Below are 9,584 nucleotides of genomic sequence, written 5' to 3'. Positions count from 1 at the left end.
GATAATATTACATGATAACTCTTATAATTAAATACGTTAATATTCTATGTTTTTCTCTCTCGTCCAAAAACCAGAAAAAAAAATCATGAATCCTATAAGTTGGTTTAGAAAAAGAAATAAGATAAGCATGATTTTAGTTGGTATTTTATTTGAAACTGTACGTGTGGCTTTGAAAGCACTACCGAGTCGTTTCTTGTGCACATGTATAATAAAAAAAAAGTGGGTTCATTTTAAAAGCTTAATTGTCAAAATAATTAAATAGGCATTCAAAGCCTGCGATTTATCTTAAACTACACTAATTTTAACTTGTAACAATTTGCAATTAAGCATTTTTATCGAGTTGATAAATGATTTACATAGAATTGACCGCTTTGGTATGATTAATTAATTATTAAGTGATTCGTCCCTTTATATCTTGTCTAAAACCAACACAAAGGCAGAATAAAATTGCATCCAAGTTTATTTCGCAAAGCTACCAATTTGTTAGAATTCGCAATAGGGGTGTCAATGGTACCTTTTTAGCTGTGTACCCGATCAGTATCGTACTTGACAAGGCGAGTATGAATAAGTATTTTTTTTCATTAGCTTATTAAATATGGATATGAATAATGACTATTTCGTACCTGTTATAATTATAAAATCTAAATATATATTCAATTCAAAACCAACTTAAATATATATTCATGTTTTTGAATATTTTTTTTCCTTTATAAAAAACAATTTAGTTGGAATTGATTGCAAATTTATTTTATTTTTTATTAGAAATGCAATTATATATGTGTGAAATGAATGAGTTTTTATGTTTAATTTGTAAAATATAATAAAACTAATTATTATATTAGTATTATCCGCTATTCATCTACTACCGTTTCGTTACCCGTTAACAAATAAGGATAGAGTAAGGTAAGATTAATTTTTAATGGATATAAGTAAGATATGGATAAAATCAATTTTAATGGATATAGATATGAAAATGTCTCCACCCGATCCATACCGTACCCATTGACACTCCTAATTCGAAATGAAACAACTTTAGTGAGTTAATTTATTAATTTACGCAAAGTTGCCCTTTTTAACGTTATCTCTCTTTTTTTCTTTTTTAGGGAATATCAGAGGTCGAGCTATCATCTTTGAGATAAATATTCATACATAGTCATCTAATTGATTATAAGATTAAAAAAAAAAAAGAGAAGCAACTGATTATTAAGATTCGCTTTAACGTTATTATTAATTAGAAAAATAACCAATTTTCTCATAAAAAAGATCTTGATATCGAAGATCTTCATAAAAATTTAACATGTTTCTTTCATTTCCTTATATTCATTATTATTATTATTTTATTTTTTTTGACAAATATACTCCTTCCTTTCGAATATAGACATCCATTTAAATTAGCAACATGAATGAATTTAAGTCTAAACAAGTTTTCAAAGAAATTGAAGAAAATTTGCTAGCTACTAATTTTCTCCGTAAAAAAAACAGTATATAGTCTTTATCACCTTACAATTAAAGAACTTGACAATCAGAGATGCAAAGGTATGCAAATATTCACTTTTTTTTATTTAAATTGTTCTTATTCCGGGTATAATTTTCTCGCTAAAAGTATTGTTAATCAGAGCTACTATAATGTCTAAATTACTTGGATAAACAAACCTTTTTTTTTCACGAATTTTATGAATGTTTCATTGCACTTGTGAATTTAAAAAAGTCGTGACGTGATCGGATACATCACCACATAAAATGGTATGTGTGTCAGTCACGTGCCTTGATTACTCGCGTGATGTGACTATTTTCTTAAAATCTGGTACGTTAGGACACGTCACACAAAAAGATCCGATCATGACACAGCATGACACCTGAAAATACAAGTCATGTGTAATTAGAACTGTTAGATCTTAATCGAATGGTGAATCTTAAATAAACTAACTTAAATTGATTAAACATGATCAAATATAACTAATCACAGTGTAATTACGTACAATAATCATCTTTTCAAATTTAATCACGGTATTGAAAACCTGTTTGCACTGGTCCGCTAGAATCGCTCCACGTGTACGGACGTGCAGGACTGCCCGATTTTATTTTTATTATAATTAAGGACTGCTCGATTCACTTGAGAGCAAAGCGCATGCAAACAAAATTGACGGCCTGTTGATCGACTCCAACAAACAGGATCAAAGGTACGAGTTCACATCCAGTAAAGTAACTCAAGATTGAGTTTTAAATTTGGATCATCCGATTCGAATTTGTGATAATCCATCTAAAGTGGAGTGCACGCATTCCGAAAAATGAGTTCGAATCACAAAGTAATATCAAGCGAAGAATTTGAATCGGACGGTCCTTATCTAAAATCCAGAGATTGGGTTATTTTAGATGATCCGGACCCCCAAAGGTACTATGATTAAGAAAATGAAATCCATTATCAAGGAACGTAAGCGAAAGCAACTTCCGACCTGCTTTGACAAAAAAAAAGTGTCTTGATTAAATTCTAACCGCGAATTTTCTTCTAATCATTGTTCCCAGTTTCATAAAATCAAAATTAGTCAAAATTTAGCTTTCCCTTCTGCACAGGTCATTTTTTTTATATTATCTTACATGAAATTTGTTTTATTCTGTTATAATATTCTCGGTTACAACACAAATATGATTCAATTTATAGAGTAAAGCTAGGATGTGATGTGCTCACCAAGAAAATTTGATGAGCATAACTTCAAAAGCATATAGGACCGGTTTCATATGAAGAATCCAAACCGTTGAAATCCATATACTTCATAAGTGATGAATGTACATGTAAAATTTTGAAAGTTTCAAATTCATTTGCCACAAGATAAGGCGGTCAAAGAAATAATGAAAAATGAACATATAAAACAACTTATAAAATAACTTATAAAAATATTTATTTCTTTTACCGCTTGACCTTAGTGGCAAATGAATTCAAAATTTTGCATGTACATGTATCTGTTAGTTTGTAATAATCTAGAAGTCAATAATACGATAATTTATCATAAAGCTTTGTTCATGAATTGAATGTTTATTTATATATCATTTTGTTGCCTTGAGTATTATTGAATTTATGGATAATTTCGAGTTCATGACTGAAATTGTGAAACTCCATAATATAGATGATATATACTCTTAAAATGTCATTGACCAAGGTAATTAGCAGGAACACTAATTACCGCGATAAGGTTATTATGTGGATTAAAAGATGGTTAAGTTTTACAAACCACCTGACACGAGATGTCATTTTAATCACATAGATACATGTTCTAGGAACATGGTATTTGACAGACCCCGAATGAAACATTAAATAGAATTGTGTTTGTGTCATTTATGTTTTATTCAGTGTCACGTTCTACAGTATGAGGTATTTATCGTTCCTACTGAGAAATATGTATGTGTAATTGTTATCTACCGCTGTCCGTAAAAAGCAGTCATAACAGTGGTTTTTCCATATGTATAGCTTAGCTGAGGAAGTGATAGTTTACCAAGAATACTATTTGTCCCTCGTATTTTATACGAGCTATAGCATCACTGGGCCCCTTGATAGAGTAAGATTATCTGCTAACGGTATAATTACAAGAGTAATTATATTTGATAATCTGCTCAAGATCAAGAAAAGATTCAGTTAGCAAGGATGACACACATCTACCTTGAAACTAATCTGATAGCTATGAGACAGAAGAACAGACACAAGTAAATTGTTTACTGGATCGTGATATTGTACAGTACAGCATCATCTGTGTAATTGGATGGTCATGATGTGTTGCCAGATGCCGCTCATGATTATAGAAGTTAAAACAGTTTTAACTCTATTTACCAACATAACACAGATCCTATTGGGTCACACCATATAGGAGTTAATCGGAGAATCTTATTGTGATTGATTATAAATTGGTTATGATCAATAGTAAGATGGTTATCATTAATTATACGTGTTATAATTAAATTATAAATGTTATGTAAAAATAACAAGCAAAAACATTGGTTAATTTATAAACGTGTGTGACACGTTGTATAAAAGTTAACCGGTTAATTTATAAATGTGCAGGACACGTTGTATAAATTACCGAAACAACAACCGCAAAAAATATATATATAATTGTTCAGAATAATTATACGAATATTATTTGTATTCGGGCCGAGGGTATTCCAGTCTTTTCAGATTCGTCCTTATCCGCATGACATGTCATCGATCCTATCCAGATGACACGTCATCGATCCTATCCAGATGACACGTCATCGATCCTATCCACATGACATGTCATTATCCTTATCCATTCAATGGCATATCTTGTTAATAGGCCGAACTTGGAGGACATTTTGGTCTTTTGGCAACCGACCCTAAACCCTATGAATAGGGGTGGAGGGGTAGAGAGAAAAACCACTAATTCACTTGTATCATTTCGTGCAGAATCGAATCGGTATTTTCTCTCTTTCTCGGTTTCTCTCCCAAATAGTGTTTCGGTTGAGAAAAGAAAGTTATACGTAGTTGACGTATAATCTTGCGGGTTGTTGTGAAGTATATTTACGGGATTGATGAATAGTGTTTTACTGAATTTCGCGGTATTTCAGTTTTGCTCATTGATGAAACTGAGTAACCGAAAATTCGTGTTTACGAGTTTTCGTCTTTTCCCCGTGAATAGTGTTTTTACATAATTCCGCGGTTTACGGTATTTCTGGCAAAAGAAATAAACCGCTCTCTGGTTAGTCCTGGTGGATAACCGATAGAGGCATCAGACGTCTGATGCTCCGAGGAGAATCATTCCCGTGATGTAGTTCTACTCGCTCGGTCTGCATTCCAACTGTGATTTGGAAACAAGGTATAATTATGTTATATTAATCTATTTAATTGGTAAGTAGATTAAAGTTTTAGAAATCAATCATGGAGTAGATCTGTAAAAGGATTAAATTGGGTTTTGATGCCAAAGGAATACTGAAGGTGGACCGCCTTGGAAAGTTTCCTGACATACCCCGTTTAATCCTGAGCTTAAGTTGGCCTTAGAAATTTTTGTTCTACGATCATTCCGCAGCTTAAGCCTAAACGAATTTTGGTTACCCCGAAACCCAACAGTATCATCGGGGGCGGACGCAGGATTATTGCTAGGGAAGGGCAGAAATCGGATTCAAATATCTTATTGGGTTCAAACCCATTAGCTTATCTGATCTATTAAATGTCTTAAAATCTAATTTTTTGAAATTCACACAAATGAGATTTGAATTTATTGAAAATAAAATCTATAATAATGTTCTACGCGTTAAACTGAGAATTTTGATATGAAGAACGCTAAAAACCTCCAAAAGGTTGATTTTATATGGATTTTACAAGATTTAAGGCACATTTGGGGTGCAATTTGGGTGTGTTAGATGACAATCCGACCAGTGGGGCCCACTGTCATAGAGTCACCATTTGAATTCATTTGCGCTCCTTATTTAATGTGATCCCTTTATTTTGGGTACACCCATGCCATCATAGACCAATACATGAAAAAATCATGGGCTCCCCATAAACCAAGCCTATCCAAGAATTAAAATATAACAAGAAGCATTATATTGGGTCAATGACATGTGGGACCTCTTTGTAAGATTTTTCTCCCTCTTTTGTTATTTGAAATTGATCTAAAGAAGAGGAATTTTAGAACAACAAAATTCAAGAGAAATAGTGACTTATTCTTATCAGCAATCAAGAGAAATAACTTGACCCGTTTTTTACCAGAGAGGGGCAACCTAATTTTCAAGGGGGGGCTATTTTGGGTACACCCATGCCATCATAGACCAATACATGAAAAACATGAAAAAATCATGGGCTCACCATAAACCAAGCCTATCCAAGAATTAAAATATAACAAGAAGCATTCTATTGGGTCAATGACATGTGGGACCTCTTTGTAAGATTTTTCTCCCTCTTTTGTTATCTGAAATTGATCTAAAGAAGAGGAATTTTAGAACAACAAAATTCAAGAGAAATAGTGACTTATTCTTATCAGCAATCAAGAGAAATAACTTGACCCATTTTTTACCAGAGAGGGGCAACCTAATTTTCAAGGGGGGGAAAACCGAAATCAACCTATTTTTTCACTATTTTCAAAAATCTAGGGAGGGGGCAGCTGCCCCCTGGACTACACTAGGTCCGCCCCTGTGTATCACTCATGAAGTACATAGATTTTAAGGGTTTGGATTTAGGGATGTAAATGGATCGGATAATATCTGATTTCGTCTGAATCCGAAAAAATACTTAAATTATCTGATCCGTATCCGTATTCGTATCTAAGACTATCCGTACCCGTATTCGAAAAATTATAATGGATACAGATACAGTAAGACTTTTAACTATCTGTATCCGACCGTTTACACTTTTAAACTATAACAAATGTGATATTTGTTCTTAAATTGATTTATTAAATTGCATATTGTATGAATAATTTATTAAATTTCATATAGATATATATTTTGATGAACAATATAACACTATGATATAATTAGTGACTAATATTTTAATAATATAATAGATGTTTTGTAACTAACAAGCTAATTATTAAAAGGGAAAATTGTGCCAATGCCACTCCAAAACCTCCAATTTTGAAAATTGTCATTCCAAAGTTTGACATTATGCCAATGCCACTCTAAACTTGTTTAATTTCTAATTTTGCCCCAAATACTATATTACTCTATTAACAAAAAAAAATAATGACAATAATACCCTTCTCAGAAATCAGAACCCCAGCCTCTCTCTCAGTCCCGTGCTTCTCTCTCTCAGCCCTTCCTCAGAAATCGCGACCCTAGCCTCAATCTCCCGTGCATCGTGCCTTCCATGCGATTTCCCCCATTCAGAGCTGATTTCGGGATTTGACGAGCTCCAAAGTAATCACTGCTTTCTTCACTTTGGTGTTTACTCTTGACCCCTTCGTGCCTATCTCCTCTCTCTGTCTCTCCTGCGACCTGATCACACTCCATCGATTTTGAGGTAAAGATTTAATTACTCATTTTGGAGAACACTGTCAGGTACTTCGTGTTACTGGTACCAAATTTCCCAGTTTGGTTCTTGTTCATACATTGTCAACCAGCTTGTGTAATTGTTAAATTTAGATCATAACTGAGCAAGCTAATTCAAGCACAAGTGCAAGCCTGCTTCAAAGCGCTAAACAAGCTTGATTTGAGTAAGGCAAATGATTAGAGAATGTTAAATGTTAGAAATGATTGAACAAAGTAGAATATGAGGCTCATTCTGTTTTTTGGTAGACTTGATGATTCAATATAGCATATATTGGTCCTAAATTTTAGTTTTTGATCTCTGAACTCTACCGTTGTTATAGATGGGCTGTGTAAAAAATATGAAATTGATAAGGTAATATATTTTTTAGGTGATATGGTTTCCAAAGGACATGGTTTCTAAATAGCATGGTTTCTAAAGGGCATGAGCTTAATGTCATGACATATAACACTTATATTGGCCCTAAATTGAGTTAACCTTAATTGTTCTATTGATATATGATCAAACAAAGGTGATCTGATGCCGATAAGAGGGATTTGACAAGATAGTTGGATGAAAACTCACTCATATAACACTCATTTTATTAAATGATAAACACAATTAGATTGGGTCAGTAAAAGTAATGGGAGAAAGAGATTAAAAAATATTGAATAAAGCCATATCTCATTTTCATAGTTGCTATTGATATATCTCTGTCTTTTGCTATTATCTTTAAATGTATCAGGCAAAATTTCCTCTAAAAGAGTAATTTGGAGAAGAGAGCTCAAACTGGCTGGCACAGTGTAAGGACAAGATTTGGTCTTACAGCTGGGATGAAGAAACAAAAACACACAAGACCCAGAGATGGATGACACGAGTTGATTGATATATTAGTTGGTTGATATATATTCCTTGTTTAATTTGTTGTCATATGGATTCATATACCTTGTTTAATTTCAGTTTTAGTTTTATTCAGGTTACTGTAATTTTTTATTGTCACTGTTTAATTTCAGTTTTAGTTTTATTCAATTTACACACAACTGACCCTATGTAATGGCATTGCATAAGCCATGTGGAAAATTTACCAGTATCTGTTATTTCTCATATTTTAGTACTGTTACTAACTTTATTTATTTTTGGTATTTTCAATTCCTGAACTATGTTTAGCTATAGCTTAAATTTATGTACTTAACTCTATGTTTGAATAGTAATACAACACCATCATAATAAAAATAACAACCTCTAGTGCAAAACCTCAAAAGAAATCATTAATTACTTTCACTGTTTTTCAGTTTTGCCACTAGTACAAAACCTAAAAAATAAACACCAGAACCTTAATGCCATGATATAAAGGGATTATTTCAATTTCAAACTCTTCATTCAATTGTTATGCTTACAAAAGATAAGTTTCTGAATCTCAACATAACTAAAAAAAAATTACAATTAAAAAAGCCCTAATTTACTAGTTTCCACCCACAACACTACAAATTCTGAATTTGTTACTAATTACATGACAAGAAATTAAAAACAAACTAGAACTCTATTCAGCTCATGCCATCGGTTTCTGTAACTTTTGTGCTTTGTTTCTTCATCGCAGCTCTAAGACTAACTCTGCTCCTCTCACTGTGCCAGTCAGTTTAAGTCCTCTTGTCCAAAATAACTCTGTTAGAACTTTTGCCTGATACATTTAAAGATGATTGCAAAAGACGTAGAAATAAGCAAGGCGATAAGTACAGTATACATGTAAAAAATCCAAGCACATCCATCTGACCATAGACCTACACAACTATTAATTCAGCTTACCATAGTTTAATACAAGCTATTAATTCAGTTGTGTACTACTGCAATTTGATTCACGATCCATATAAGCATATTATAAGAATCTTGTGAACAAAAACAAGTAAATTTCCAAAGCATGCACCTTTGGTTGAGTTTCAAGTTGATTGATCCCAACAAAACTTTGAGAATAGAACCTCTGCGCACAACAACCATGCTCGTAGAATTGGAGGGGTGGGGAGAGAGAGAAAAGCGAACATGGCGACTTTATCCACGTCGGTAATCGAAGGGGGTGGGGAGAAAAGTGAAACGAAGGAGGGGGTCGATCTTTCCTTCACTTGAGGGATCGGTGAGAGAAGAGATTTGTGGATCGGCGAGAGAAGAGGCAGAGAGGGATCAGCGAGAGGCAGAGAGGAGGATTGATGGATCGGCGAGAGAAGAGAGGAGGCGATCGATTCCCCTTTCTCGCGCGTGAAAGAGAAGAGAGGAGGCAGGAATCGGCTGTGGCCTCTAAGTGTGCATTCATTTTACCTGAGGGGTATAATCGGAAATACAGAAATACGTATTTCAAAACATAATTTTTCATATTATTTTTAATAAAAATAGTATAAGATTGTATAAGAATGATAAAATTAGAAATAAATCAAGTTTATAGTGGCATTGGCATAATTTCAAACTTTGGAGTGGTATTTTTCAAAATTGGAGGTTTTGGAGTGGCATTGGCACAATTTTCCCTTATTAAAAATATTCGTATCTATATCCGAAAAATTATAACGAATACGAATATGGTAAGACCACTATCCGATTCGTATCTGACTGTTTGCATCCCTATTTGAAT

The 9,584-nt window shown here is 33.2% G+C and overlaps 1 long non-coding RNA gene across 1 annotated transcript; it reads right to left on the bottom strand.

Annotated features, from left to right (window-relative positions):
- Positions 1-8,326: 8,326 nt before the first annotated feature.
- Positions 8,327-9,234, bottom strand: LOC144543853 (uncharacterized). Its single transcript, XR_013508100.1, has 2 exons — positions 8,892-9,234; positions 8,327-8,648 (listed from the first exon to the last, which is right to left on the bottom strand). It is a non-coding gene; the product is annotated as an uncharacterized LOC144543853 (long non-coding RNA).
- Between the last annotated feature and the right edge of the window lie 350 nt (positions 9,235-9,584).

Source organism: Carex rostrata, chromosome 25 (assembly GCF_964058835.1).
Source record: "Carex rostrata chromosome 25, lpCarRost1.2, whole genome shotgun sequence".
Taxonomy (NCBI): domain Eukaryota; kingdom Viridiplantae; phylum Streptophyta; class Magnoliopsida; order Poales; family Cyperaceae; genus Carex; species Carex rostrata.
Note: the sequence above shows the minus strand (reverse complement) of the source record. Positions and strands in the feature narration are given on the sequence as shown.